Raw genomic sequence first — 27,249 nt, 5'->3', positions numbered from 1 at the left:
ACAAAGTGTCTTTGCCCGGAGGCAGGTTTCGGGTTTGCTGCAGAGGCCGCGGGAGACTATTGGATTACAGGGCAGCGCAGAGCCAGACTTTGCTCTCTTCAGGGTAAGGGCTTTTTCTAATCAGGATCAGTTTAATTCTGTCATCTGAATTATTAGTTTGGCTCCGTTTCTGGCCCGGGCAGGAAGGAGGTGAGGGAAAGGAGCCTGTTGCTGGAGGAGGGGAGGTAGGTGGTGAGACGGCGGGAGCTCCCCGAAACGCCTCGGCGTCTGGGTCCTCCTCCCTTGCGTTGTGAAAAATCTCATTTCCGTGCTCGAAGGAGAGAGTGAAAAGCTTGAAGGTGTCTAAGGGTTTCGCGGCTATGGGTAAAGCCTCGTAGCGTAGCTCTGCCACAGAGGAGTATTAGCCTAATTTACAGGTAGGGAAACTGAGGCACGGGGCAATGACCGTCTGACTCTCCTGAAGCCCTGCAGCCCCTTTGCAGTGAGGAAGAGGAGGGAGCGAGGAGCTGCAGTTCTGCAAACGCTGGGCCACCCTCACGGCGCAGAGAGGGAAGAGGAATTTCTCGTTAAATAGAGGAGACTGCAAAACCCTTTCCTTTCCTCCTGCAAAAAAGCAGCGTCTCTGTATCCTGGCTCAGAAGTCAGGGGAGGCTGTTTGGGCCTTATCGCATCCTTGCTGTGAAAAGGACATGTTTTTCTCTTTTTATTTTCTTCCCCCCGCTCTTGGGGGGGAAAAAAACCACCAAATCAAAGGCAATGATTTCCCTATCGTTTCTCCAATATCCTCCCTCCTGATGCTGTGCATGCTCGCTGTCTGTAGTCCCTGTTTTCAAGTGGATTCGGATACTCGTGCTCCGGACACACACGAGGTCCCACTGCCTCCAGCCCGCAGCTCCCCGCCAAGAGCAGCTTTGCTATATCCCCTGCTTCAGGGGGGCATCAGCCCGCGCCAGGCAGCGGTAGCTATAAGAGTAATTAACTGTTGGTGCATGTTGCTGATGGTCTTGGCTGGGGAGCGTGGCGGGGAGCGTTAGCGCTGCCTGGAAGCAGCATCCTGGCTCGCGGAAGGGATGTCGGTGCTCGATCCTGGGGAGAGCCGCCAGCTCTGGTGCCTGGATATTCCCAGGGGGTTTTTTAAAATTAGGGGGAAGCTGGTAATACAATGACCTTATTTTTTCTCTTATCTATGTAATTTAGGGGCAAGAGGAGTCTTATTTGAACCCACGAGCAGGATACGTGCTTGTCCAAAGGCGGCATCAAGACATCTAAAATTAGAGGATGGATCTAGCTTGTGGGCAATGCGGGATGGGATTAGCCAGGCCACAAAGGCGCAGACCTCGAGGCTGAGGCTCATGGGAGCGGGTAAAGGCTCTAGCGAGCCCAGCTGGAGAAGGGTGAGCAAATCCCCCGGCGAGGGCGCTGACGGGGCCGCGTGCCCCTAGCGTGGGGTGAGCCCAGGTCCTCGAGCTGCGCGCGTGTGTGCAGGCAGTGCTTACAGCTGGGTTTGTCCCCGCAAGATAGCGAGGGGCAGAAAGAAGGCAGCAATGAACTTGGTGCTGTATGTGAGCGTGCGGGAGTCTGGACCCCACCTGAAGAAGGGAGAAGGGGGAGTGCTCCAGCTGCCCTTAAGGAAAGGGGATCCTCAAGGAGAGGGCTGTGCTGGGCAGTTGTAGGTTAGGGCTGTTCCTAAGGTCCCCATCTGAACTGCCTAGGCCCATGCATGAGGCTGCGGAGCAGGGAGCAGAGCCATGGCTCGCAGGAAGGCAGGTAATCCGGTGGCCAGGCAGGTCAGGGATTCACCGGCAAAGAGTAGACTTAAGAGACCCTGAGTTTTCTCAGCAACAAGCTGCTTTGCTCTTCCTGGGCTGCTGACATCCATCCTGACTGCTGCTGAACAGCCCTTTTAGACCAAGGGAATGAAGAACGCAGTGTAGGAAGTCCTTTCCCAGCTGCCCACATGGAGAGTAGCTCCTCACACATGTTTACTTCGAGGTGAGAGGCAATTCAATGAGACCTTCCCTGTCCTGCAGCAATGAGACATCCATGCTTAAATTCTGCCTTCCAATTATGCTCAGCCCTGGTAATTTAAGGAGATCTGAGCCCAGGTAGGGCTAAGTAGTGTTGGCAGACCTGGGAAAAATGGGTGAGCTACAGAAGACCTGGTAAGTCCTTAGCAGCACTACCACTGAGTCGTGTATCGCCAGGTTTTTACAAGGCTTCTTAAACTTCCCTGTGTCCTGTGCTACCAGAGAGACATAGTTGGTATGTGAAGTGTTTTCAGCCCACTGGATTCAGGGACAGATGAGCTGCTTGCTCCCTGGCTGAGCATGTCCACGGATGGGAGACGGGAAATCTGGTGCAGGGCAGCAGGGTGATGGGATCAGCTCTGGGACTGGCTTATTTGTAACTCAGGACTGGCTTCATGTTAGTCAGAATGGGGGTCCTGCGCAGAGCGGAGCTCAAGTCCAAGGGGGATAGATGCTCATGTGATGGATTGGGCTTGGTTCCTTGCTGACATGATCAATGAAGAGTATTGGGAGCAATGGAGACGCGTTGCTGGCTTTATGCTGCCCACCTAGAGCTGGACATGTCCATGGAGTGCTGATGACCAAGTGCTATGGCTTGTGGGGTACCCATCCCACACTGCAGTGCAGAGAGGTGCCTGGGGTCTTCTGCAAGGGGTGCTCTCTGCTCAGCATTTCTGACGTTATCTGATCCCCACTGCCAAGCGCAGGCTGAAAAAGTGTCCAAATGCTTTTGTTTTTAGCCACTCAGGCTCCGAGCATCTTTGAAGCCCTGGCTCCATGCTTCCCTCTGCGTTCATGTCCCTCTGCTGATGACAGGCCTTTGCAAAGGGAGACCAGCCTGCATGTTTTGGCTGGCCCTTGCAGGGGGAGGCTCTGCAGCAACATCTCCAGGGGCTTTCAAAGCTGTTGTATCTGTTTGCTAATGGACACTCATCTTGGATGGCAGTTTTGTCTTCTCTGCCTGTTGGTGAGAGGGAGCGCTTAGCACAACAGCTTGTGCCAAATGCAACCTCGTAACTCTTCACGTGCAAATCATATGCAAGACCGTGGATTGTACCTTGAATGGGACTGGCCTGTCATCTTGCTCCTTTCTTGGTGGCTAGTTTTGGCTTGTAGAGTCCTTTAGGTCCTTTGCATCCTCTGCATCGGAGAGATTATCTCTCTCCTCCTAAGTCAGGAGCTGATAGCTACGTATCTGAGTCCAGGAATACAGTGATCCTGGAGGCCTCTTTCCTTGGTCACCTCTATATGATGGAATCAACTTGTTGGGTCTTTCACCAGGCCCAAAAATTTACCAGAGAAGTAGTTTTATAGGGACACTACTGTGAGATGTGCTAGCAGTATGTCTGTTTGCACTTGGGACTGTGCTGTGCGCTTTAAGACTGTTCGAGGTTGTGAGATGTGATGCTAATGTGCAAGCTGATGTTAAGAGTTGCTGTTTCATTGAGCCACTGCTGTGGGCTCCTATCGTGGAGCTGCTGGTGCTGGATGTCTGGGACACGCACAAGGCACCAGCTGGGCTGGAGCCTTTTTGCAGAACATTTTTGCTGTCTGTCACTCACCAGCCCGGTCTATATCTTGGACTCCCTTTTCCTTTCCTTCTAGAAGGAGGCTGAGGGGATGGGAGATGGAGTAGGCTCAGGATGTAGAAGCTCGCAGACTGCCTGCGTGAGGCACGTAGGCACCAAACCTGCATTCCTGAGACAGCGCTTCCCGGGGTTGACAGCTGCAGCAGCGCCCTTGACAGTTGGCCAACACATTGGTCACCGTTCAGCAGTGCTCCTTCCCCCAAGGAGGTTGGTGCCACCTCAAGCCCTGACTTGCAGCTACTCCTGGTGAGTCCTTATGCTCTCTGCAGCTCCTGTCCCGGTGTTTTGAAGTGCTCTGTCATGCATCCGTGGGAGAAGAGACCTTCTCCCAGCTGCTCAGGTGGCAAAGAGCTGTGAGCAAGCCTGCTGTGCCGCTTTGCGTCGAAAGCTGACTGGTGCCTGCTCCCTTCACCCCAGAGTGCCTCACCAAAATAGCTGCTATGGAAAGAGGTTTGTTGACTTATTTTCCCCTTTTCTTTTTCTTTCTCTTTCCTGTGCTCAGACTTCCCCAGACCTCCTCGGAAGGCTCTGGCATATCATCCTACAGATGTGGCATAGAAGCCCTGGTTGCAAAATATATCCGGCATGGCAGTTGGTAGTGTTGTGCAATCTCCATCAACTTACGGAAACCACTGTGAGATACTATTAAAGAGAGACTCCAGCCCCATCCATCACTCCAGCCGCAGTCACGTGTCCAGCTGTCAGGCAGAAGGGCACACGCAGACAGCGCAGGGGCTGTAGGCACCAGGAGAGGTTTCCCTTGCAGTGGGTGCCCTTGTGAAGGGGCAGATGGGATGGGAGCTCTCCTCTGACACCCTTCGCAGCTCAGATTGGCTCTGTTGTATTTCCATTTATGTTCTACCACTAAATATTCCTCTTCAGTGTCTCTCAGCACTGCTGCTTTTATGCCAGTGCTCAAAATCCGGGCATCTCTGAATAGCCTTGTAATCCTAGGAGGGAAGCACGGCACAGAGTAGCTAAAGTAGCTTTCATGAACCAGACTTGGAGCTGGGACAGAATGAATGTGAAAGCTGCAGTGCAGATCTAACATATGTTTCCTTATTGCCAAACTCACGAGAGATGTTTCTACAGGCTCCATGGACGAGGCTGTCCTGTGAGCTGGCGGTTGGTGGTGCCTGGCCAGACCGTCCTCGCACGGGACGATCCCTGCTATGACATCTGGCGCTGGGACACGTGTACGGGAAGGAGCTGCAGCAGCCATGGACCCCAGGTACTGCAGGCAAGGATATGGTGCGAGTCAGATGACGTTACAGGGACTCAAGGCTGGAGAAGCACAGGGGATTGCAGACCTTGCCTAGGACAAGGGGATTCAGGCTGTTCCTATCCGCCTAACTGGCTTTTCTCAGCTGAAAGGAAACCTTTGGCTCTGCAACACCAAATGGGAAGCAGAGCTCTACAAGTTCAGCTCCCTGGTGATTGCTCATGGGGCACATGTGCAGAGAGGCTCCTGAAGAGGATCCCAACACTTGGGTTGGTGCTTGGACATCTCCCTTGTGTCCTGCAGTTCTGTCCTCTTAGGGTCTTGCCAGTCACTGTCCTGAATGAGCAGGACCTTGGCTGCAGGGAGGGCACTTGTGCAGCAGCCCAGGTGTCTACTGGATTGGCAACAATGCTGTAGCCAGAACGGCGGGGCTGCAGGGACAGCCTGGGCAAGGGGACACAGCGCACGGGTCCCATCTTGACCAGCCCTCGCTGTGCCTGGGGCACGTCCCCCCGGCCCCAGCAGTCGGGGCAGATCCCAGGAAGGGACACGGTGTCGGTGCAAGAAGCCGTTGCTGTCGAACCTCGTTTGGCACCATGGGCACTTTATTGCTGCAACTTGATTGCACCTTGCACCGCTCCTCCTGGTCCAGCTCGCCCTCTCCTCCTGAGTCACCTCTCGCCTGTCTCGGCCTCCGCAGACATATTAAATCCCCAGGGTCTGCCCAGGCGAAATTGCTGCCGCTCCATTACTCTGCTGTCAGCATCTGTTACACTTGTGAGAATCAGGCTCCAAATCAGAAAATAATAAAGGCAACGTTATGAGCGGAGGGGAGAGGAGATTAAAAAACCTGTTTAAAGAGCCTTTTGGTCCCTGCGCTGTTTATTGCACATCAGGGGTTTGGGTTATTTTTGTTGTCACTGAAGTTGGACTTTTAATTTTCCTCTGATCGTGAAGTGACTGGCTTGCAATTTCCCTGTGGCTCTGAGGATTAAAAAAGGCTTTATTTTATTTTATTTTTTTAAAGTACCTGTTGCTCCCCAAGATCGGCAGGGGAGCCTCATGACAGGACCTGGGTCAACCCCTGAGGCTGAGCCAAGCTCCTAGCGGCGGTGCCGGAGCCGCCCGGCCGGCGGTGCCATCGCCTTGCTGGGTTACGGCGGGGAAAGGCCGTGCGAGGCAGCGGCCGAGCCCCGGGCGGTTTGGCGTCTTGGCACTGGGCTAGTTCTCCGTTCTGCTTATGATCTTGCTGTAATTCTTGCATTTCTCTGGGGCAATTTTTTTAGACCTGATTTACTTTCCAGGGTGTTTTGGTCAATTTTCACCCTTAATGTCTTTGGCTAGTGAGCCTGCTGAATTTCACAAAATGGGTTGTGTTTTTTTTTTTTTTCCCCCCCATGCCCTAACGTGTCTGTGCTGTGGGTTGGCAGCGCTGTAAAGGGAAGGTATTTAAGTCCTCGGGCCAAAAATGCTGTCTTCTCCACACCCCCTGCCAAATATTTCGTGTGTTAAGGTTTTCTTCTTTTTAATTAAAGGGGAGCTAGTGTCAACGTAAAGGTGCGTGCGAAGCCTGGGAGCTGCAGGGTCGGGTGGGCAGTGCCAGGTGCCGCTGGTGGTCTAGGCCGCCTGGGCTGCCTTGATGTAGTTGTAGGTCTTGGCCAAGGCAGCGGAGTTTGGCTCGGGTGAATTTGGGAGGCACCACGTAGCCGTGACAGCGTCCCCGGCAGCTCCATCCTCCAGCCGGCCTGGTCTCGCTCCTTCTTCTCGGAAATGCCGGTTGGGAGGCACCGTGGGAGACCCCCAGCCTGGCCAAGAGCCGCTCGGCTCTGGCTTTGTCAGGCCAAGCTTCGCCACCCGCTAAGGACGAGGGGGCCCTCGCCGCACCGCGGACCCTGCCTCTAGCTGAAGAAGCAGCCGGGTGGGATGGGTGCAGGCCTGCGCGTGGCTCCTCCGGATAAGGCGGCGCAGCGGGAGAGCTGCTGCCGGGGATGCCCGACGGGTGGGTTATCGCCGCGTGCGAACCCGGCCTCTCGAGCCGCCCCGTCCCTTCGGCTCGCCGGTTCTTCGCTCCCCGGCGCTTCGCGCGGGCATGAGCAGTGGGAGACGTGCCCCGGGCGCATCCCCGCTGCCGAGGACCGCGGGAGAGTGGAGCCCTGCCTTGCCTGCCGGGCCGGCCCTTTCCCCGTCTCCAGCGCGTGGGGAGCCCCAGTTTGGGGCTCCCCGCCGCGAGCTGGTCGCCCTGGTGTTGGAAGAGGTGTAACAAAGGTGGTGGAGGGGGAAAAAATTCTTTTAAATCCACACGTTTCTAAAGAAAACTCCAGGCTGAGCTTTCCCAGCTGGAGGGTAGGGGACGGTTGCTTTGTAATCGCTCCCAGCTTACTGTTGAAAACATCTTGGTCAGATTTTTATCAGCGCCTGAACAGGAACAGCCTTGAAGGACTGTCTCTGGGGAGATTAGGAGGCTGTCTAGCACAGCGCGAGCTGCTCCCGCCTGTCCGGCCGCGATGCGTTTCGAGTGACACTGATTTGGCTTCTGGCTGGCGAGCGGCATCCCTGGTGTTTCGGGGCTGAGCCGGGTGGCCGCTGCCCGGGTGATGCCACAGCCGTGCGCGGTTGGTGCCTGCTTGCGGCCGGGTCCCGAGGAGATACCCCAAGTCTAGCTGAGTCCCTGGGCAGTTGGCACATGTGTGAGCCATGGTGCTTCTGGCCTGAGGAAGGGCTGGGGAGAGCAGCCAGCAGGTGGGATGAGTTTCTTCATCCTCAGGGAGGAGAAGGGTGAGGAGGCCCTGGGCTGCCCTGCAGGGAGAGGGCTGGTATTGGGGATGGTGCTGGGGCTGCCAAGGGTGGGATGTAGCGGGGAGATGTCCCCGTGGCAGAGACGGGGTCCAGGCAGGACCAGCAGGTCCGAGGCAAACCAAAGCTGCAAGTGGGGAGATGCAGTTGATGGTGGTTTTGAATGGTTTGGGGGGGATGGGGGCTCAGGCGGGTCCGGAGGAGGTGACAGCATCCCCCGGGGAAGGGGATGGGGGCTGAGGCAGGGGACGCTGGCGAGCGAGGAGCTGCGGGTCCCAGCCAGCGTGGAGGTACGATGGGGAGGAGGGTGTCGGAGCTGCTCCCCCAGGAGCGCGCCTGGATGTGGGGAGCGGGATTTGGGGGGGCCGGCAGAGGAGGGAAGCGAGTTGTCAATGTAGCGAGCCACGGGCAGCCCGAGCGAGACGTGCTGGGTGGCTCCCGACGGCCCCAGAGGCCAACGCTGCCTCCCGCCGCCTTGGCCATGGGCTTGTGCCGGATGGAAACAGCCGGCGGCTGGGCTGGACGTTTCGGGGAGCGATGCGGTGCATGGGAACCGGGCAGGGAGCGTGCAGCGGGGAGGCTGCGGGGCCGGTGATTTTTGCTGCATTAAGATGCTTGGGCTTTAGCAGGTAAGATCTCAGCCGGTTAGTTTTTTTGGCTGTTTGTTATGGCTTTCCTCCTGGATCCTGGCGGTTGCGCCTGCGGGCCGTTCAGCGAACCCAGGTGCCGTTGCACCAGACCTGGGCGCAGCAGCACCTCTCCGGGGGTGTTTTCAGCTTCTTTCTCTTGCAGCTCATCAGGCCAATTCAGTCCTTTGCAAGGCGCTAGCGCCCGCGTTAACTCTTGCAGCAGAAAGCCTGTCCCGTGGCTGTGTCCCCCCGGCTTTGTCGGAGAGCGGCGGGGAAGTCGGGATGCTCGTTTCAACGCCCCCGGGGAGGGGGCAGCTGCTGCGGCTCTGGGAACCACGTTGGAAATGCAGCTCCGCAGGAGACGTGGCCCGACCAGGGGGGACATCTGCGGCCAGTTCGGACTGGGTCAAAACTGCTGGTGGGTCGGTTAACTCGTATCCTTGAGCATTTGGATGAGCTGTGTTTTCAGCACAGGTCTAGCTTTGCGCTAAGCTGAGTTTTGTCACCTTGTGCCCGGCGGGACAGCGCCCCGGAGCAGCGGTGGCTTCTGCCGTCAGCCTTAGCGTCGGGCGGTGCGGGCACGCTCGGGGCCAGCAGGGTTAAACCGGGGAAGAGGAAAACCAGCCTGGGAGAGGTGAGGGAAAAACATCCCGTTTGGCTGGCTAGAAAAGGAGGGCTGGTGTTCGTGTCTGGAGCTGGGGCGTACGCCGGTCGAAGCCCTGCAGGGCTGGTGGTCTCAACGAATGCTGCTGAGCCAGGGCAAAGCAATCTGGGGGCCCAGAAAAATTATTTCTTTTCTCTTTCTTTCTAGTATGATCCTAACCACACTGGTAAACAGAGCCTTGTCTTGGGGTTTTTGTTTTTTCCGGAGTAGCTCTACCAGGGAGAGAGTCGTTTCAGTTCAGCTTGCAAACTCTGCTACTCCTCCTTTGGAAACCTTGGGGTCTAGCTGGATTCAAGTTGGCCCGTTGGCAATTAGTTTGCTTTCGTGGTTATGTTTTGCAGAGTACCCGCAAGTGGGTTGATCCCATTTTTGAAAGCCCGGCTCTACCTGGGAGCTTCCCCGAGTCCCCCCGATGGGCTCCGGTCGCTCTCCGGGACGCCGGCTCGTGGGGCAGCGGCGTCCGAGGAGGTGGGCGCTCTCCCCCTCCCTACGGCAGCAAGGCGGCCGATCGCTGCGGGTTCCCGCGTGGCTCCTTTTCTGGCCGGGATTGCAGGGCTGGGCAAGGTGCCGTGCACGTCCCGCGGCACGGCGGGCAGAGCACAAGCGGCGGTGATTAGTGACGCGGGCCGCCTCGGAGGGACCAGCAACACGGAGCCTGCGGTGCTTCCAGGGAAGGAAATCCCTGTGCTTTCGTGAGCTCCAAATAATCCCGGGCAGCACAGAGCAGGAAGCGCTTGTTAGGAAGGAGCAAGGAAACGGAGCCGCTGCCTCTGCCCAAGCAAACTTTTTAGGACCGGAAAGTGGGAGTAGAAAGGCATAAAAGTGCTTTGAGCTTTCGCAGAGGATTGCAAGGGGAGAAGGGACAAATATTGGTGCAGCCCGCGAGGTGGGGGGCCGGGCGCCTGTGCCTGCCGTGGAGGGGGACTCACGGTAGAGCTGCTAATTAAATAAGAAAGACTCGTCTCCATGCTTGTTAGGTGAACTCAGCAGGGATATTGCAAAAGCAAATTCCTCCCAGCAAGCGTAATTAGGGGGCCGGAATTCCTCCGGCTCCCGGTCCAGGCTGCGGATGCTGCTAAAGCCATCAGGCGGGGACAGGGGGTGACGGGGCGCAGGGGACCACGCGTGTCCTGTGGAACGACGACTGCCTCCCAGCAGGGCAAGGATTTCAAAACCAGGCTCAGTTTTTGTTTTTTTTTTTTTTTCTTTCATCAATTATTCCAGGGTGGAAAATACAGGTTCAGCGAAACGGGCTGCCTCTCCTGGACTGGGTCTCACAGCGGGTTCCTCCGAAGGGAAGCCTGGAGGGAAAACACTAGCAACAGAGGTGGAGATAGGACCGCGAGGGGTTCGGGCAAGGAACGGGTCCATACCTCCAACACGAGGAGCTCTAAGTCAACAGGATTTGGGAAGTGTCTGCTTGTAGCACGACGGTCCTGGCCAGAAACACCACTGTCCCGTTAGCGGTCTACCCCGTCTTCGCTGCCAGCCGCTCCAGGTCAGCGCTACCTCGAGCAGGACGTTTCGGGGCTTGCCTGGCGTGCCGTGGCACCTGCGCCAGCGCCGCCTTTGCAAGCGATGGAAGATGCTCGTGGGGGCCGGCGCGGGGGGGACGCGTCTCCGGCTGGGATCTGGGGACACCGAGCGTCTCTGGAAACGCAGAGCCCGAGGGGTTGGCGCCCTGGGGACAGGGAGAGCGTGGGGTGGGCTGGAGGGTACAGAGAGGGGGGGCGGGTTGGGAGAGGAAGCGTGGCGGGAGGAGAAAGGGTGAGCCTGGGACCTTAAAGAGCAATTAGTCAAAGCCGAATTGTTTTTCTAAACTCTTAATGAAAACAAAGAGTGGGGCATGGCCCAGATGGTGCCAGGGGATCAAATAAATGTCGCGCTCAGGAAGCAGCTGCTACTGGGAATGTTTCCTGCCAGCCCTGCTGCTGCTCACAGCCACTTTTATTATTTGTTATTTTTCAGGACTGCAGCTGGGGTTTCCCTCCAGCTGTGTGGAAATATGCTTAAGGCTGGGCTGTGCTGGAGAGGCGAAGGGCTGGTCCGTGGCCCGCGGCGCTGGGCAGCCCTGGGGCGTCCAGGGTCCCCGCTGAGCTGGGCTCTTCCCTGCCCGTCCCTTGCCGGGTGCCGTCGGCGGCGTCTCCAGCCTCTTCCCCGGCGAGCCCTCGGCCGGGGCCGTCCTGCCCTTCCGCCTCGGTCCAGCACCTTCTCCGCCGCGTGTGATATATGTCTGTATCTCGTCTGCCTGCTGGACCCAGGTATTTGCAAGCAGGGGGATTCAGCATGTCTCTGCTCCCAACCTGTGACTGGCGTAAACAGTGAGACGTGAAGAAATTTGACAATAGCGAGCGCTTTGGACACTGGCTTTCATCTGCTTGCTGCTTTTGGGAGCAGGGAGGTGTTTGCTATAATTACAAGGGCTAGAAAATCTTACTTAAAAAAAAACACAACAAAAAATACGAACCAAAAGTCCCTTGACTCCAATGGCTGGAGACTTAAGAAAAGCACCGGAGAAGATGCCGGACTTGCTCGCTAGCTGCGCGTTGGCAACACAGACAGCGGGGAGGCTGAGCGGCACAGAAAGGAGGGGAGCAGGGAGGCTGCTGGACGCAGGGGACGGGGCCGGACGCAGGGAGCGCTGCGCTCCGTCCCCAGCACGGCTGGTCTGGCCTGCTCCGGCAGCCCCTCTCCTCCCTCCCGGTGGGCGCAGGCGACCTCAGTCCGTTCGGACGGAGCGGGGAACGCGACGCCGTGCCAGCCCCGAGGATTTGCTGGGTTTTCCGAGGCTGAGCCGCCCCTGCCTGCGCTAACGGCTCTGCCCCGTCCTGCCTAAAGGCTTTGAAATGCGTTGGCCGGCCGGACTCGGCAGAGGGGCAGGGATGGCAACCCTCTGAAAACGCAACACGCGGAGAGTCCTCCTGGCAGAGCAAAGAGCCCGTCAGCGCTCCCACCGGGGCAGAGGGGGCAGCTCATGCTCAGCCCCTTATTAGACAGCAGCGACTCCACGTAGGCACCTCGCTTTCGTGGTACCGGCGGGCTTTGCAGGCTGCTATCCCAGCCTGCTGCGCCCCCGGACAGAGGGACTATGGGGGGGCTGGGGGTCCCGATGCATGGGGGGGGGTGCATAGGTGTGGGCTCTCTTGTCCAGCAGCAATCCCAGCCCCCCTGCTCTCTCGGTGCCGGGGGTCTCTCGGCTCAGGGTGCCCCCGCTGCAAGGTGAGCCTGGACGGAGGGATTGCTTGGGGGAGGCTGGGAGGGACAAGGGGGTGCGCGGGTCTCTCTGGAGCGCTGGACCCTTCCCACGCGCCGAGAGGGCTCCTCGTGGTCTCCCGTCCCAAGGAAACAAGGGGTGCCGCTCGCACGCTGCGTCTTCCTCTCCTTCCCCTTGCTTTTTCTAGGCGCAAAAAGATATTTGCAAAATATGCAATGCTACGGTAAGCCTGATCTCTAGAGGTTCTTCGTTTTTTCCCCCCCAGGTACTCCGCGGGCCCCGATGGCCTGGAGGAGGAAGAGCGCGAACGGCTTGCCAAGGCTCCTGCCGAGACAGCGACCGGGCTGGCTTCGGTCCCCGGGCTTCGCTGCTTGTCAGCCCGGGGCCCAGCCGGCTCTCGTGGGAAAGGCCGCGGGCTGCTTCCCGGCTGCCCCAGCAAGGGTGGCACCGGAAAGCAAGTTGCAGGCTGCCGGGGGGCTTGGAAGGGGAGATGGGTAGCCGGGCGGTTGGCGCGGGGTAGGCAACGCAAGGCACGGTGGCTTTGCCTGGCTCTGGGCGAGAGGAAGCTCGCCACGGCCCAGCCGGAGCGATGAGGCAGGAAACCTCAAGCGCCCAGAGGTTGCCCGGCTGTGATTGCCAGGTTTTTGGAAGCTCAGGCTGGAGTCGCGGCTGCCCTGCCCCGCCACAACGTGCCCTGGGATTTGCGCTATGTCCTCGGAGCCGTTTGATCTGCTCAAGTCGTAGCTGATCAAAGGGGCAGCTCGCTAGCACAAAACGCTGGGTGACTTCCTCCGGCGATGCTCGGGCTGGCCGGGGCAGCCGCTTAAGGAGTCAAGAGACAGGGGAGGAAAGATTTTTAACTCCTGAGGTTCTCGCTCACCTACTGAAAGAGCAGCGCAGAAGCTCAATGGGCTAGTCCAGTTTGGTGTTTGTGCATCAATTGGGAGAGGGAAACAGTGGCGAACGAGGGGGCATCTGCCAGCTAGCCACCACAGCCCCATTCGCTTTGGTCTTACGTTTCTTCCAGTGAACGTTTCAGTTGTTAGTATATGGGTTTTTTAATCTTTGCTTGGCCAGAGAAGAAAGAGTCAGCTAACTGTGGGTCTCTTGCAGCAGAGAGCAGGCCGCAGCGGCTGCACGACGTAGAGCTGTCCTCCAGCCCAGGGACAAGGGAGCACGTGAACGTGGGAAGAGACTTGTTCCAGGAATGTGCTGCAAGCCTGGATTTCCTCTGCCAGCTCCCTGCTGGTCTCAGTGGCACGTTGCCCAGGGGCGGGAGACCCTCAAAGGGCTCCTACGTCTCTCTTTGGCGTTTCTAATGACTTGGGAGGTGTGCTGGCGGACAGGGATGATGTTGGCCATCTTCCCTGGAAGCTGGACCGTCCTCAGGGATGGTTGAGCCAACCCTGCCGTGATTGTCTGAGAAGGCAAAGAGCAACGGGGGTGATGGCCGGGCTTGGAGGGGCGGCGGAGGGGTGACGCGTCACCAGCAGTCAGCCTGGTCCAGAGCGTTCGGGTGCCATCCCGAAGAGCGACAGCGTTTGGGTGGGACAGTGCTCGGCCTCGTTGCGCTCTCGCCGGCCAGGTCCTTCCCCGGGCTCCCGAGGGATTTCAGGTAGGGGTTCGGAGCAGCGCTCCTGATTGGGACCTTCCTGCCCAGATTGCATGTTAGACGCTCATCAGACTGCTGGAAACAGCATCGCTGCCGGCACACGAGAGCGGGGGGAGACTGGCAGAGAGCGGAAAGTCATCTGGTGATGGGAAGCATTAAAAAGGGCCGAGCGGACGGGTGCTCCCCACCCTCCCCACCCGCTGCCTTCCCTCCCTCTGCTCTCTGGAAAAAAACAGCTCCCCAGGTAGAGGAGGAAGCTGGCGGTGACGATGCGCTCCGGATGTCACCGTGAAATCAGAGAGGCTATTTATAGGTGGCTAATTGATTAGGGCGGCCACAGCAGAAGGAAATGACTTGTCAGGAGTGACAGAAAACCTCCGTGCCCAGCCAGCTTTGGAGAGGCCTCGGGGAGAGCAGAAAGTCCCCAAACGATCACAGCGCGTTGGGGCCGAGCGCTGCAGACAGAGGAACGGTGCGAGGGAAGGGCTGGCTGTGAAAATCCCTGGCCACGGGCACCGGCGGCTGCTCTCGGGCTGTGAGGGCGAGCAGAGCCAGGGCTGGGGTCTCACCCCGTTGGGACTAGAGGGTCCGTCACGCTCCTGACGGTTGGGTCCCGTCCTGGGCCCTGGCCACAGCAGAGCAGGACAGGATAGGCTTGGAAAGATGCGTTCAGCTAGGATAGTGCCTGGCCGAACCTGGGGTACGGCCTGAAGAGGCATCGCGTGTTGTCTGTGCTGTTGACCTGGGAAAGCCCACGGAAACTCTGGAGGCTGTTTTCTGCGCTGGAGCAGGAGGCAGGGCTCCTGGGCTCTCCTCCCATCTTGCCCGTGGCCATCTCCCAAGGGTCGCTCTGCCTGTCCTGAGCTCCAGTTAGAGGCTTCGTCCCCAGGAGGGGCTCTCAGGATTTAATTTATTAAGGGCTGTTAAGTAGAGCTGATACGAGCCTCTGAAGCCCAGGAACGCTAGGGCAGAGGATGCCGTAAAAGTCATTAAACCTCCTAGGTGGGACACTGCTATTCCTTGACATCTTGAGCTAGACACGTGCCCGCCAACCGCGGCCTGAACTTACTGCTGCCACCGGACAACAGCGGTGTCAAGAGCGTCTCAGCGCAATCCCAGCTTTTCCCTGGAGCGCATCTCAGAGGCTGTCGTCGATCTCGAGAGCAAACGCGCTCAATGCCACGGGCCGCTGACGGGGAGCAGCCCTTCCTCTGGCGATCCTGATGCAAGCCACGTGCCTAAGGGGAGCCGGCTAGCAGCGAGCCGGTCTCTGCCCCGGCCCCAGGCTGCCCCGGGCGAGTGCACTGAGCTGGTGCGAGCGGCAGGAATCCACTGTCTCCGAGTTTGCTCGGTTGGAAACGGTGCTCTTTTCAACGGTTCTGTTATCAGATGGAGCATTTCCTTCATCAGTGTTAATATCCATGTAGCGAAACAATGAAAGGGCTTCCTATCAGTCCCAAATAGGACGTGAAAAGCTCTCAGCGTTAAGAGTAGAGGATGCTGGAATAGGGCAATGGGAAACGCCTGAGTCACTGAAATGCCTCTTTGATTCCATTAGTCTGATATGTTCAAAAGGGAAGAAGAAAAAAAAAAAGAGAGAGAGAGAGTGGAGCTAGTTAATGATCGGAGGGACAGAGGGCAGGAAGGGCCGATGCTTGCAGCACGGTCTCTGCGGGGAAGGAAAGGCCCCGAGGGCTGCGCTGGCGGGGGCCTGGGGAAGGGTTTGGTGCTGCAAACCAGCCGTTTTGTGTTCGGGGAGAGGGGAGGCGCGAGGGGCGATATCCTCCCAGCGCAAACCAGCACCTCTCCTCCCGCTGCCCCGGGGCCCCACGCGCGCCCACCGAGAGCTGTTCAGGAAGCGTGCCTGAAAGCTGCCCCTCTTTCCTTCATCTGCAGCCTGTGGATTTTAGGTCCGTCAGTCCTGCCTGACTGATTAGCTGCAAAAAAACCCCTTTTTAAATCACGGTGATTTAGAGGGCCCTCCAAGCGCCGCAGACCCAGCGGAGAAGAGGGGGGGAAAAAAACGCTTTGCAAAGCCTCCAAGGGCATGAGCCCGCAGCATGGAGGAGTGACCCCCCCACACCTTTTTTTGCCTGTTGTCCCAGCGCGGGGAGGATGCGGTCCGGGCACGGGCTCCGCTTGGGCTGGAGATGCGCTCGCTGCCAGGAGTGAGGGATTCGCTGCGATTGGGCAGCACGAGCAGCAGAGCCCGAACCAGCGACACCCCGGCTTGGAGCAGGGCCGCGGGCTGCTCTCGTCCTGGGAGCCGAAGCTCTGCCTGCCGGCGTCCGCGGCCGGGAGTAGATCTCGAGGTCGAGCTAGAAATACGCGGGCGGCGACTGTGCGACAGGTCGGGGCTGGGAGAAGATTTTTCTCGTTACAGGAAGAGCCGAACTCTGCAGTTACTTTGGATATAACTTGGTTCGTCTGTCTTGCAAACCGCCCCTAGCCTCCTGCAGGCAAACACCCCAACGGCAGGCGCCTCGCTGTGCTCCCTGTTGGGCACCTGGCAAAACCCCCCAGCAAAATGAGGTAGAAAGTGCAAAGCAAAGGAATGGGGGGGCAGGGGGGGCCAGCGGGACTCAGAGCAGCTCCTCGGCAGCGGCAGGAGCGCTGCCCCGGGCAAGGCTCGACGCAGAGCATCTCCTGTTCCCGCGAGGGACAGGGCCGCCCTTTGTGGCGGGCGAGACGAGAGGCAGCCGGCGGCCCGCCGACAGCCGCAGCCGGCCCCGCGCGGCACTGAAAAGCAGGGGGCTGCCGTGCCAGCGCTGGAGAGAGCCCAGCGCCGGCGGGAGGGTGGCCGCGGGAAAGCGGAGGGGGGGAGGACGGGTTTGTGCACAAAGGGCCGGCCTGTCTTCACACCTGCGGGGAGGCCGGGGCGCTGACAGGCGAGGCGAGGGGGATGATGCCACTGAAAGAGGCACGTCGCTGGGAGATAGCGTGGCAAGGCGCTGCGGAGAAAGGCGAGCGGCACGGTGACAGGCGAGGGGGGGCTCGGCCTTGAGCACGCGGCGGGGAAGGCGGCCGGGCGGCAGCGAGGACGGGCACGGCCGGGGTGGGCACGGAGGGACCAGGACCCTGCGGAGGGGGGAGCTCAGGCTGTCTGAGCTCAGGCTGCTTTGCCAGGGCTGGACTAAAGGCTCGGGGAAGCTCTCCAAAAAGGATCCTCCTTCCCCCCCCCCACCCACCCACCCAATTTCTGCCTTCACTGAAAATATATGGCAGTGCTGGCCCATCCATCGGGTCTTTGCCAGAATCTGCCACAGACCCAAATTGGGGATTTCTGCGGGTTTAGAGCTGCTTTTGGGCCTTGTCAGCGTGGCTGTGTTTGAGTGCCGCTTGGCCGCAGCAAGGTCCCCTCGGCTGCCTGCCTCCGCCTGCCCCACGCGTGTTTACACCCAGGTTACACCCTTGGCGGGGCTGGCGTGCTGCCAAGAGCCAGCGTGGACAAATTCAGGTTGGGGGGGGGTCCAGCAACGGCTGGCCCCTGCGTTTTGCTGTGGGACTCCCCTGGGAGCCCATCGCTAGCAAGAAGGGATAAGCCCGGGCTGCCCTGCCGTTTTCTTGCCAAGTGCCCCAAAACGCACCACTACTGATGCCGAAGGTGTTGGCGTTGCATCTGCTGGGAGAAACGTAGGCTGGGGCGTGAGACCTGTCTGGCGCGTGGGGCATCCGTGCCCGCACCCCTCCCTAGCTCTCCCTGGGCTCCCAAAATCACCCCTTCCCCTGTGTTGGGGGGTGGGGGGCGCAAGCGCTGCCATCTCGCTGCCCTGGGGCCCGCCAGCCCCGCAGCAGGGGCCTGGGGACGGAGAGTTAGGCACATCCAGCAGCCCCTGAGCGCCTTCGCCTGGGGTGCAAAGGGGCCCTGCGAGCATCGCCGTCTCCCCGCAGCCGCTCCGAGAGCCCCGGAGGGGAAACGTCTCCCTTGGGAGCCCTGCACCCTCCTTCCCCTCTTGTCCCCGGCGTGGCCGCAGGGACGGGGACGCGTGTCCCCCTCGGCGGCTGGCTCTGAAGCCTTGCGACCCGCAGCGCTGCTGGCTGGCGGGGGGGGGGAACGGCCGCCCCGGCTGCTCCGCGGTGGGGCGGGCTGCCGGGGCAGCGCTTCGGGAAGCGGCCGGCGGGTTGAAGCAGGCGGAAGGTGCTGCGTTTTAACAGCTCGGCTTCAAGTGCCGCTTCGGGGCCGGCCGGTTCGCGCAGCTGCTGCCCCGGCGCCGCGCCGCTGCGCTCCGCCGTGCGCTGGCCGAGGCTGCCCCCGCGCGGCCGCGCTGCTGCGGCCTCCGCTCCCCGCGCCCCGCTCCCCGCTCCCCGCTCCCCGCTCCGCTCCCCGCGCTCCGCTCCCCGCTCCGCTCCCCGCTCCCCGCTCCGCTCCCCGCTCCCCGCTCCCCGCCCCGCTCCCCGCGCCCCGCTCCGCTCCCCGCCCCGCTCCGCGCCCCGCTCCGCTCCCCGCCCCGCTCCCCGCGCCCCGCTCCGCGCCCCGCTCCGCTCCCCGCCCCGCTCCCCGCTCCCCGCTCCGCTCCCCGCCCCGCTCCCCGCCCCACTCCCCGCTCCCCGCGCCCCGCTCCGCTTCCCGCTCCCCGCCCCGCTCCCCGCTCCGCGCCCCGCTCCCCGCGCTCCGCGCCCCGCTCCCCGCTCCGCGCCCCGCTCCCCGCGCCCCGCGCCCCGCGCCCCGCTCCCCGCTCTGCGCCCCGCTCCCCGCGCTCCACTCCCCGCTCCCCGCGTCCCGCTCCCCACTCCCCGCGCTCCGCGCCCCGCTCCCCGCTCCGCGCCCCGCTCCCCGCGCTCCGCTCCCCGCTCCCCGCTCTGCTCCCCGCCCCGCTCCCCGCTCCCCGCTCCCTGCGCTCCGCTCCCCGCTCCGCGCCCCGCTCCCCGCTCCCCGCGCTCCGCTCCCCGCGCCCCACTCCCCGCCCCGCTCCCCGCTCCCCGCGCTCCACTCCCCGCTCCCCGCGCCCCACTCCCCGCGCTCCGCTCCCCGCTCCCCGCTCCGCTCCCCGCGCTCCGCTCCCCGCGCCCCGCTCCGCGCCCCGCTCCCCGCGCTCCGCTCCCCGCTCCCCGCCCCACTCCCCACTCCCCGCTCCCCGCTCCCCGCGCTCCGCGCCCCGCGCCCGGCTCCGCGCCCCGCGCCCGGCTGTGCTCCGAAGGGAGTGGGGCCGCGCGGGCGTTGTGAGCGCCCGGTTCCCCGAGCCGCTCTCCGGCACAGGGCGCTTGGGCGTCTTTGGTTCCGTTCGTCTGCTTCGGGGCTGTTTTCCCTTCCTCTGGCCTCCTTGTCGTCCCCCCCCCCCCCCCGCCCCAACGCCCCCGGCTTCCCACGGAGCGGCTGCGGCCCAAGCGTTTCGGCTCTTCCTGAGCTGCGGGTCGGGACCTCTCCCTGGAGCGCAGGGCTGTGTGGTCCCTGCAGCCCTCGTTGCGTCCCCAGGCCTGGCCCAGGGGTGCGTGTCCTTCCCCCCCCCCCAACCAACCCCGGGCTCCGGCTCCAGGAGCCGAGGGGAGGTCACAGCTGACCGTCGCGTGGGTCTGCAGAGCCGTCTGGCCCCAGGGTGGGCAGCTCAGAGGGGCGCCAAGGGGCCGCGTGGCCCTGCGAGGAGCCCTCAGGTGGGCTCCGTCCGGCGCCAGCGCGGCCCAGCTCGGGACCCCGAGCGAAACGCAGCGTGTCCCTTTCCTGTCCCAGCTGGGAAGGGCTGGGGCCCTGCCGGCTTTCCTGTTTGTGTTACACCCCGCCGGCTCCCGAGCAGCCTTTCCCTTGCAGGGCGGGAGGGAGAGGGGCGCAGACACCTCCCAGGGGTGCCCGCGACCCCCGGGGCTGCCCGTGACACCCCTGGGGTGCAGCCCAAGGTAGAGCTTCAGCCAAGCGTCAGGGCAGAAAACCAAAGAGAAGGGCGCCCGTGCCGTCCCGCGGAGCAGCGGGGGCCCCGTTCGCTGGCGCTTTGCTGCGGCAGCGTCGCCGGGCCGGCGCCGGGGTCACCCCGAGGAGCTGGGCCCTCCGGCTGCCGCGAGGCGATACGGCGCTCTTCCCTTTTAGGCCGGGGTCGCGTCTGGGCTGTCGGGGCAGGTGCTGCCGCTCCGTGGCTCAGTCCCTGCCAGGAAACCTTTCCCTTAACCATGTGCCTGTGGCTGCCGGCGAGCTCTCCAGGGCGCGGAGAGCAGCGGCAGAGGTGCGGTCCCCGCTCTGCGGCACGGGAAAAGTGCCCTGGAGGGCAGAGAGAGCACAGGGCGGCATCGAGCATCCGTCTCCCAGACCCGCACGCGGCGGCGCAGGCTCTCGCGCCGGCCGCGGCGTGCTGCAGCGCAGCAACGGAAAGCCTGGTCGCCCCGGGGAATCGGCAAACGGCGCGGGGAGCCAGTGGCTGGGTGGCACCTCCTTCCCAAAAACCTCTCCTCCTCGGCCCTGGCTGGGTGGCCCAGGCCTCCTCGCGGGGATGGGGTGCAGGGGGGGCTGGAGGCGGCTGCAGCAGCAGGTCCCCTTCCCGTCGCTGCTGTCCTGCTCCCATCCCCGGGCTCCGCGCCTGAGCGGACGGGGTGCATCCAGATTTAAGCTCGTGGAAAGGTGTGCCCGAGTGGGGCTGGGGGGGATGCTGGTAGCCCAGCAGCGGCGCACACGGCGGCGGGTGCCGGGACACGCCACCAGGGAGCTGCGGGGATCGCCCGGGCGCTCTGCAGGAACCACGGCTTCGCCCGGTGGCGCGCCGCCCTGCCTTTGCTCGCCCCCCCACCCCACCCCGATAACACGCTGATGACTTGGTGAACCGGAGCGGGTGCCATGGCCTGCCTGGCCCGGCTCCATCCGCCTGGGTCACCCGCAGCCTTAGAGCCAGCCTGCCCGGGTCCGCGCGCCCGCCTGTGCCTGGCGGCGGGCGCTCTGCGCTTCGCCGCGAACGCGCCTGAGCCACCTTAGCCATGGGCTGAAGTGCCACCAGCCAGGCTGAGACCTGAAGAGACTCACTTCACCTCAGGCTCTTTCCCCCTTCAGCCCCAGGCTGGCTGGCCTGGAAGGGCGAGACTATACCCAGGCTGGGCTCAGCCTGGGGAGGGGGTGATGCTGGTGCGAGCGTGCTCTCACGGAGGCAGCGCGAGCATCCGTTAGGCGCCGCGGGCCAGGCCCCAGCCCGTGCCGGGTTGCCGTGCCCCGTTTGTGAAACACGCCGCGCTTGCGGTTGACCAGAGCGCTGAAATAAGCCCGGCCGGAATTGGTGCACTGCTCTGTATCCTGATGTGGTGAGGAGCTCCGACCGGCGAGGGTGGGGGCAGCCCCCACTGGGGCGACTGGTGGCGGCGAGCGCGCGAGGACTCGCAGGGCTTGGCGCCGCCAGCGCGAGGACCGCGCGCAGGGCCCCGCGAGGCCCCGGAAAGCTCAGCCGGGCACTAACGGAACTGTGATAAAAATGAACGTGAGCAGGACAGCGGCGCGGGGGAGATTAATGTCTGATTGTCAAAGGGGAGGAAACTCGGGCGGACAGCGCTCAAACAGATACTGGAACGCGCAGGAGGAGGGGCGGGGGGGAGATGCTGCTTTTCCCGGCATTGCTGCAGCTGCAGATCCGCATCCTCCCGCTTGCAGCCTTCAGGGGGAGAAGAGGGCACGACGGGTCTGTCCAAAGTGCGTGCATCGCCCTGGGCCGTGCCTGCGCCCCCAGCGCCCCCATCCCATCCCTGCTGGTGGGGGACCCTGCCGTTAGCAGCGCTCGTTGCCTGGTCGCTGCGCTGCTCGCCGCTGTGGGTCCCTGCCCAGGCCAGCTTTGCTGGGTGCCCCCAGCAGCTGCTTAACCGGGCCCACCACCTGAGCTCAGGTGCGGCGGGAGGGCTCCTGGCTGCAGCAAGGCCCCTTGCCGGAGCTGCCTGCACTAACAAGCTGCCCTCGTTATTGCTCTCAGCTGCTCTGGCCTTGTGTGCGCTCCCAGAGAAAGCTGGTTGCCCAGCATCTCCTACATCACCTCCGGTATCTGATATCCTCCGGTATCACTCCAGCTTCTGCAGGACCTGCAGCTTCCTGCCATGCAGGTGCAGGAGCCTCCGGGAGGCACCTCTTGCCCTAGCATCTCCCGTGAGTGCAGCTGTGCTTTCCTCTCCCGCCATCCTTTCTCACCTGCTCTGGTCTCCCCCTCCTGGAGTTTCTCTCCCTCCTTTTAGAGGAGTCTGGGCACTGCAGCAGTGACCCTACCCAGGTCTGAGGGCTTGCACGCACCTCCAGCGGCCCTGCTTTACACTCCCTGCCCTCCACAGCTTACAGCACTGCCCATCGCTGAGCCAAGCCTGGCCTGGCGCTAAAGCAAGGCACCACACAGCCTTTGTGGCTGGCCAGGTGAGACGCTAGCTAACCCAAGGGCAATGTGCACATCTCATGGGTCCCATTCTCTTCTCCACTGGATGAGGCAAGCCGTGCACCGACCCGGCCTCCAGTGCATCGCTCCCTCTCTCTCCCTCCTGGTCCGCCTCCATGCCCAGGGCTCTTTCCCACTCGGCCTGTCTCTCCTAAGGGTGCACCCAGCTCTTCAAAACCCTCTGTGACATCTTCCCAAATAAAAGTCTCACCAGGTTAAGCCAAAGAACAGGAGGCCTTAACCCGGGGCTGAACTAGACCCAGGATCTGGGCTCTGGTTGGGGTCATGTCTGCAGGGTCCTGCACGCCTGGTCCTGTTCACGCCGCCTTCATGCTTCTGCGCCACATCCCTTTTCCTAGCTGCACGTGCCAGGCCGGGTTTTGGCTCTGTGCTAACGTGGCTGAGTTAGTAAAACAGCTCAAACCCAGCCAGGACTGATAGAAACTGGGTGGGGAGCAAGGACACCCCGGCGCCTGGTGATGCCGGCGGTCCCCCTGCCTCTGTGCGCGAGCCCTGGGCCCCAGCCGGTGGCCCTGCCGAGCGACAAGCGTGGGCTTGCAGGGACACCTGGTGGCTGCCAGCCTCACTGCGTGCCCAGGGTCCCGAGCAGGGGACCCTGGCCACAGGGGCAAGATTTCGTCCCGGGGGGCAGCAGGGAGCACTAACACCTTTGCGCCTCCCTCTTGGGAGCATTGGCAGGGAATCGCCACGTTGCCTGTTTTGAGGTCCTTGGGCATCGGCTGGCTGTTGGGCACGTGTGTGATGTGGAGGCCTGTTTTACACACGGCATCCCCTGAGCAGCTACAACTCCTTGTTATCTGCTGTACCAAGGAAAAAAGGGGGAAGGAGCAACAGCCTCCCCTGCCCGAGGCTGGGTGAAGTCAGGGGCAGGCGTTTTCCATCTCAGCCCCTTTCTAGGTTGGCTTCCTTCTCGCCGCTTTGCTGGTCTGCAGTGGAGTTGATGGATGGGCTGGATGCACACGCGTATTCATGCACCAACCGAGCTCTCGCGAAGGAAATGCTTCCTGCTGCTCATGAAGTTGGAGTTGGCCAGCGGTAGTGTGGGAGCAGACACAGTCCGAGACACAAACTCTGTGGCAATGCACATTTTACGAGCAGTGAAATCTTCTCGGACACAATTAACAGAAGAGTGTTTGGACAGAGCCTTGCTAGTCCCCTGCCTGGCCTCAGCCTGAGTTTGTTCCTTCGCTACATTTGTTGAACAATTAGGGATGCTGAATGTAGGCATAAAAATAATCAAAGTCCACTTGCAAATCATTAGCAAACAGCAAGGACAGACAATTTCCGTGCTGCCCTCCAGCAGATCTCCCATCCTCGCAGCATGCAAGAAATCATTCCTCTCTGAGTGGAGGCAGGGACGTCTGGATGGAGCTGAGATTTGGTCGCTGTTCACAAAGCTGCCCTGCAGAGGCACCCCATGGCCTGGGTGCCTGATACCTCAAAGATAACAAAAGCTTCTGCCTGTTTTGCTCCTCTGGCACAGGGATCTCCCTTCCCAAGGCTAATCTGGTCCTTTGTGGGCAGAGCTGGCCTGGGACGCCTCTGTGCCCTGTGCCAGCAAAGGCAGGGGGCACTGCGGGCGCAGGAACCAGCAGGAGCAGGGTGAGGAGGGACAGGGACAGAGTAGGTCCGTATTGCTGCCGAAACATCACTTGTGAAACTTCACCCTACCTGTGGGACGCCGGTGTCTGACGTGGCTTTCGCTAGCACAAACGAGGCCCTAAAACGCGCAGTCCCACCTGCAGCGGCCCTTCCTCGTGCTGCGCTCCTGGTTCCTGCGGGGCTGAGCCGTTGCGAGCTGCTGCGGGATGAGCAGGCTGCTTCTCACGCTCTGTGCGTCCCGCGGGAATGCTGCGCCCTTCGCAGGGGCGTACTCGGGCTGTTGGCGGGGAGGCAGGTACCGGCTAGGGCAAAGCAAAGAGGCTTTGGCACCCAGCTACCCGCTGGAGGTCAGCAGCCTGTGTGATTTATGCCAACAGGGCTGTCTCCCTTACTCAGGGCTGCGGGGGGTATTTCATTCACAGGGGCAACAGATGAATGCTGTCTCCCATTTCTCAGATCTGCTCTACGATTTATCTGGACACTGCTAAGTGCTTCAGCTTTGCGCAGCTCTGTCCTGCCGGCTCCTTTTCAAACAAGTCAGGTTTCATCTATCCCAAACGCTAGCCCCTGCTACCCGGGACCAGCTTCTCCAGGACAGCGAGCTCTGCTAGGATGCTTCCTCTGATGCTCTGGTTCTGTAATTCCTTCCCCTTTTTTTTAGCACCTAACTAATTTGCCTCCCCTAGCGCTGGTACTCGCTTGATCCTCCGTGGGCAAGCTCACACCTCGTCCCTGATACCTGCTGCTAACCCACGCCATGTGGCTGTGCTCTTTCAGCACTTTCTTCTCTAAACCCTTTTCCTCAGAGCCCTCTGAATGCCTCCAGCTTATGAGCTCTCCCTCTGGTACCCCAGGTTACATTAAAGGTGGGCTGGCATGAACCTCAGGCCCCTTAGCAGCAAGAAAGTATGGTCTTGGTGGCCTGCGAGGCTGAGCGGTGCGGGGCAAGGAGTGGGGCGGCGCTCCCGATGGCCGGCCATGGGCTTGCTCTAACCCGTACCGGTGGGCAAAGACCAGAAGTAGAGGGGACAGGGATCAGTCCCCTACTGTAGCGAGGAGAGCAGGGTTGTGCTTCTGGCGCACAGCCCCCAGGGGAGCTGGATGTAGTCCCCACCTGCAGCCTGGCCCGACGGGAAGCCTTGGCTCCATGCTCTCCCCGCACCAGGCGCTGCAGCCAGGCGCTGGCTGGGAAACCTGCTTTGGAGGAAAACCTCCCCCCAGGGGTTTTGGCGGCAGGTTGTCCATCATCCTCACCCAACGTACGGAAGAGGCAGGCTGGCCCTGGCTCGCCACAGCCGCCCTGCTTCTAGGAGCAGTGGTCTGCCCTGGGGGCTGGCCCTGAGCTCCCCATCGCCGGTCCTTTCCCTGGCTGCACATGGGGTTCACCAACGGGGTGCTGAGCGCCGCCCTCGCTCGCCGGCTTCAACCGTTTCCACGACGGTGCCGCTCTTCGGGTAGCGAGGGCCGGGCCGGCACCCTGGGCAGACATGTTGCAAGCCCAGGTCTGCGCTTGGCTCCGAGCCCCGGAGGCCACCGGCGCGCTGGCAGCTCCCTGCGTCTCCCCCGGCCGCCACGTTCCTCGCCTCTCTCGGCTCCGGCGGGCTTTCGGCGGTCGGGCGGGGGACCCAGCCGCGTGCCTGGTGGCCAAGCGGCCCTCTGCAGCCCCGCGCCAGCCCCGGGGGGAAGGAGCGGGCGGCTCGAGGCCCGACGGCCGGCCGGCTGGCCGCCACGCTGGCAGGGTGGGCAGCGCCGGCGGGGCGGCCCCGGAGCAGCTCGCGGAGCCGCGGGGAAGTTTCCTGTTTGCTGGCCGGGCGGAGGCGTCGGGTCCTCAACCGCTGGCAAGCCGCCGCTTCCGGCAGAGGCTCCAGCCCGGAGCCCCCCTGCACTATCAGCCCGCCAGATGCCTTTTTCAGGATACTGTGGTAAAACCGTGCAGGGCAGGCGCTGTCATTCGGGTTTTCGCGCCGGCGTCAGCCTCGAAGACAAATTGGACAAGGGGGAGAGAGAGGAGTGAAGAAAGAGGCTGCCCGCCGCCGGCCTTCGGCGGGGCCGGCTGGCGCAGTGGCGGCGCGGCAATGGGTCCCCCAAGCGGCGGCGGCCTGGTGGCGGTGACGGCATGGCGGGCCAGGGCGGCCGCCATGGCGGCCGAGGGCCGTTGTCGGCCCCTAGTGGCGGCGGGGACGCCCCGCGCGGCCTTGCTCACCGGCGGCACGGCGCGGCCGTGGCCGCCGAGGCCTTCGCCGCCACCGCAGGGGCTGCCGCCCGGCGCGGCGTCCCCGCCGCCGTCCCCCGGCTCGGGGCCGGCCGAGCGCACGTGGCGACGGCGGCCGCCGCGTGGTGCCGCCATCGCCACCGAGCACCCGGCCGCCTTCGCCGCCCGCCGTGACACCGCTGCCGGCCGGGGCAGCGCCCCGCCGCCACCCTGCGCTGGCGAGGGGCGGCGAGGCCACGGCGGACACGGCCGCCCCCCACGCGGGTCCGCCCAGCGGCCTCGCGGCCCCCGAAACGCAACCCGAGAGCGGCCGGCGGCGCCCCGAATTAGCCACCACCCAAGGTGCCACCCAGGTGGCTGCTCCGCAGCCGCTAGATGGTGCTGGGCAGCTGCCGTGTACTGGGGAGACTGGGAGCCGGGGCTGGTGGGGTGGGACACGGTTTACAAAGAGCAGCGGCCATGCTAGGGGGGAAGAGGTGGCTGCCCGCGAGCCGCGGCGAGTGTCCGCGCTGTCAGGCGCGTTACGGGGTCGAAACGGCGCGGTCGAGGCCGCCGAAAGAGGCGCTGCCGGAGCAGGCGGGCTTCGGGGCGTGCCGGCGGGGAGGTGGCACCCGGCCGGGCTCGCTCCCGGCGGGAAGACCGCGCTCCGAGTTCAGCCCGGCGAGGTTTCTTGCCGGGTCAAATGGCAGAAAACGTGGTTGGTGCCTGGGGGGCAGTGGGGAAGCGTTAATGTGAGGGGAGGGGAGAGGGCCATCCGCTCAGAAGGACAGTCGAGCAATCGCCACCCGTGGAAGACAGATGTGGGGGTCGGCTCGGGCCGGCGGTGGGGATGGACAGGAGTTATGATGCGCTGGACTACAAAACCAGCGTCTCTCTCAAGTCCCTGAATTTGAGCATCCAGTGGAGGGTGGACTGGACCTCCCGGGCTGGCTTCAGTTCTGCAGTTCTGCACTTCCCTTGGAGGACTGTATCTGAGAAGTCAAAGAGGGAGAAGCTGTTGTTTGGCTTGTGGGACCCCTGGGGCAGAGGCCACGTTTGGGGTGCGGGTGGCGAGGAGCCATCCCGCGGTGCGAAGAGAAGCAGCAGTGCATCCGGAGGGCAGGCGGGAGCGGAGGGGGCGCAGCGGTGGTGCAGGACCGGCGTGGCGCGGGGACCGGCTGTGTCTCCCACCCAGCGCAATGCAGGTGGCCGTGCTGAGCGAGGGACAAGAAACCGTGGCTGCTTCTGTTCACCAGCCAGTCTTGTTTGTGTATGGTTTCCTTTTCCTTCTACTTTTCTCCTCCTTTCTTCATTTTGTTCCCTTTCCCGTGGAGCCAGATTTCAGCCCTTCCAACCTTTTGCTTCCAGACTCT

The 27,249-nt window shown here is 62.3% G+C and overlaps 1 long non-coding RNA gene across 1 annotated transcript in view; it reads left to right on the top strand.

Moving 5' to 3' along the window:
* LOC138060955 (uncharacterized) overlaps window positions 1-15,314 on the top strand; it is a 34,827-nt gene extending 19,513 nt beyond the window's left edge. Inside the window, exons 4-6 of the long non-coding RNA XR_011134469.1 lie at window positions 10,149-10,422; window positions 10,893-11,185; window positions 12,404-15,314. This is a non-coding gene — a long non-coding RNA (uncharacterized lncRNA). The remainder of the gene's footprint in view (window positions 1-10,148; window positions 10,423-10,892; window positions 11,186-12,403) is intronic.
* The last annotated feature ends 11,935 nt before the right edge of the window (window positions 15,315-27,249 follow it).

Source organism: Struthio camelus, chromosome 14 (assembly GCF_040807025.1).
Source record: "Struthio camelus isolate bStrCam1 chromosome 14, bStrCam1.hap1, whole genome shotgun sequence".
NCBI lineage: Eukaryota > Metazoa > Chordata > Aves > Struthioniformes > Struthionidae > Struthio > Struthio camelus.
Note: the sequence above shows the minus strand (reverse complement) of the source record. Positions and strands in the feature narration are given on the sequence as shown.